General features: G+C 42.8%; 1 protein-coding gene across 1 annotated transcript in view; it reads left to right on the plus strand.

Annotated features, from left to right (window-relative positions):
• Positions 1–3,047, plus strand: part of TSPAN13 (tetraspanin 13) — a 52,752-nt gene that overhangs the window by 12,649 nt on the left and 37,056 nt on the right. The gene's annotated exons all lie outside the window — the stretch shown is intronic.

Below are 3,047 nucleotides of genomic sequence, written 5' to 3' on the forward strand. Positions count from 1 at the left end.
TCTTCTCCAGATATAATAATTATTGTACTATTGCTGTTTATTCTATCCTCATACTGGTGTTCCTGTAGAGTGATGTTTTCTGGGGTGTTTTATATTTTTTATTGTTTTCTGTTGTTTTTTGTTTTCTTTATTTTTTGTTTCCTGTGTTTTTTCTATTTTTCGTATTTTTTTTTTTAGAGTTGTTTTCTGTTTATTGTTCTGGTGTCGATTTCTGTGTTATTTTTTTATTGTGTTCTTGTAGAGTGGTGTTTTCTTTCTTTCTTTTTTTTTTTAGTTGTGTTTTCTGTTAGTTTTTTTGTGTACTTGTAGAGTGTTGTTTTTTTTTTACTTATTTTTGTTTGTGCTCCTTTTTTACGTTTTCTTTTTTTTTAATTTGCTTTATTTCTTTTCTGCTTATTTTGTGTTCCTGTATCTTCTTCTTTTTTTTTTTTTGTAAATGTATTTATTTAAGCTTATTTGTGTCCTAGTATCTTCCCCACACCATTTTGCCCTGATGAAGGGACCCTGCGTGGCCCCGAAACGTTGGCTTACTTTATTGTGACTATGTGTCCAATAAATGGACATATTCATTGATTATACTGAGTGCTGGTGATTCTGTTTTTTGTTTTTTTTTGTAAAGTGTTGTTATATTTTGTGGCGAACTAGAGAGAAACCTGAACCTTACACCAATATCCGCCCCCAAAGAGCTTTCACTATAATTTTTATGATGAAAATTATTTTTATTTTATAGTATAATATTTTATATAGCGATTAGGTTTCTTGTGCTGTACAAAGTGATTATAGGTGAGGCTAAGCTCACACCTAGACGATTCAGATGTCGAGCTGGTTTCGTGCGGTTTTGATCGCACGGCTGTTCATTGTAAACCACCCGGTTTTCAATACATAGAGATGTCTATGGGACCCAAACTGCCGAAAATAGCGCCTGCACTTTTTCGCGAGACAAACCGCAAAGGTGTGAGCAGTCTCCATTGACTTCAATGAGATCTGTGTTTTGAGCGATATCGCGCGACAAATCGCCCAGGTGTGCACCGGCCCGAATGGTGACCAACGCAAACGTCTCAGAGCCTCATATCGATTCCTCCCCTGAAGGAGCTCGCAGTCTATTTCCTGAAACATTGTCACAGGTTAATGGATATTTCATACAGTGCTACGATTGATCCCGCTGCTGTAGAAAAGTGATATAGATAAGGGGAGGGGGGCAAATACAGAATACAAGTGGACCCCCAATCAGTTCCTGCCTGGAAGAGCTTACAATCTAATTTCTCTATTGTGAAAAATACTTATTTTGTATTAATTTTTAAAGGAGAACTATGAGATGAGTGCTTTTCACTCACCTCATAGTTCTAGCCGACCTGTGACAATGAGACTGTCACAGGTCGGCTCAGTAGATCGGGAGGTGAGCGAACACATACCGGCGTTCGCTCACTTCTCGCTCCTGTCACGGCTCTCTGCCGTGACAGGGGAGGGGCTGGATTCCCCCCTCCGATCCTCCAGCGCTGACTGGCAGAACGGACGGGGGAGGGGGCGGGTACAGCTGGCTCTGCCTCTAGATAGGCAGAGCCAGCTGTCACTCATGCAGCTGGACGGATCCCGGCACAATTGTCGGGATCCGCTTCAGCTGCGGCGTCTCAGTATACAGCTTGTGGTATACTGAGCTTAGGGTGACAGAAGGACGCTAGTTTGTGTCCTCCCGTTACCCTAAGGAGAACTATGGGGAAAAGCCTTAACCCCATAGTTCTCCTTTTAATGTTAGTGTCTTGCTGTGCTGTACAGAGTGCTATAGATAAAGGGGACGGATACAGAATACATAGACCTTAAACCCCCAATGGATTCCTGTCCCGAAAGAGCTTACAATCTAATTTCTCTATTTCATTTTATTAATATGTCATCTAGCACTGTTGGCTCTTGTGTTGCTGTACAAAGGGATATAGATAAGGGTGACACATACAGACCATACAGCTACATTAAACTTCCCGGAGACTAGTACATACGGATCTACAGCAAAGCAAACACAGCCGCTCTTAGATAGAGTAGGAGATATAAAGTGCTTGGCCCAGAGTCTGCTTATAACCTGTTCCAGGGCGAGTGGGGGGGGGGGGCTAGTTAAGCTACCATTATTTTTCTGAAATATTGGAAGGAATGGTGTCACCCAGAGGGAGCACACATACGCAAGGGGAGCATACCAATTTTATGTGGATGGTGCCCTTGCTGGGTGCTGAACCCAGGACCCCAGGGCTGTGGGGCCACAGGGCTAACTGAGACTCTGTTTTTCCTAAATGTACTTGTTCAGTGTGATTAATCAGATTGTCCTTGCATACATGACACATGGGCGTGTTGTCGTAAGGCTCGGATCCACGTGAGTGTGACCATTAGATTTAACCCCTTGTTGGCGAGTGCCGGAGCTGCCGACAATGTACTCTAGTTGTTGTGTATTTCGGCGTTTTGTGACGTCCACAGTGCTGGTTTTCGGGTTTCAAGCGAGGGAGTTAAAATGCTGTCCAGGTCACACAGATGATTGCAAGCCTCTGGGGTTGTATTGGGTCATCTACACCAGGGGTGGGCAACCTTGACGCTCCAGATGTGATGAAACTACATGTACCAGCATGCTTCTGCCTCTGGGAGTCATGCTTATGGCTATCAGAGTCTTGCAATGCTTCATGGGACTTATAGTCCCACAACAGCTAGAGTGCCACTGTTGCCTACCCCTGATCTACACTGTAATCAATGCGCTGTGGATAATCTATAATGTGTCTCTTGTATTTGTTGTTAAAGTGTATCTAAAGCCGAAACCTTTCTCTTCCTAGTTTTGGATACAGCGGAAAAGAATTGCACCTCCTGTCAGGTTTTTATTACTATATAAAGGGGAAGTAATATTTATACCCTATAAATACCCAGAAGGAAATGTATCAAAACTGGAGCAGCTGTGCACGGCAACCAATCGGCTTCTGTCTTTTATTTGCAATGTTTAACTGAACAAACTGAAGAGAGAAGCTGATTGGTCACTATGGGTAACTGCTCCAGATTCTGCCTGCTCCAGTTTTGATTCC

Source organism: Nanorana parkeri, unplaced genomic scaffold, assembly GCF_000935625.1.
Source record: "Nanorana parkeri isolate BGI_ZX_2015 unplaced genomic scaffold, ASM93562v1 scaffold1267, whole genome shotgun sequence".
Lineage (NCBI taxonomy): Eukaryota > Metazoa > Chordata > Amphibia > Anura > Dicroglossidae > Nanorana > Nanorana parkeri.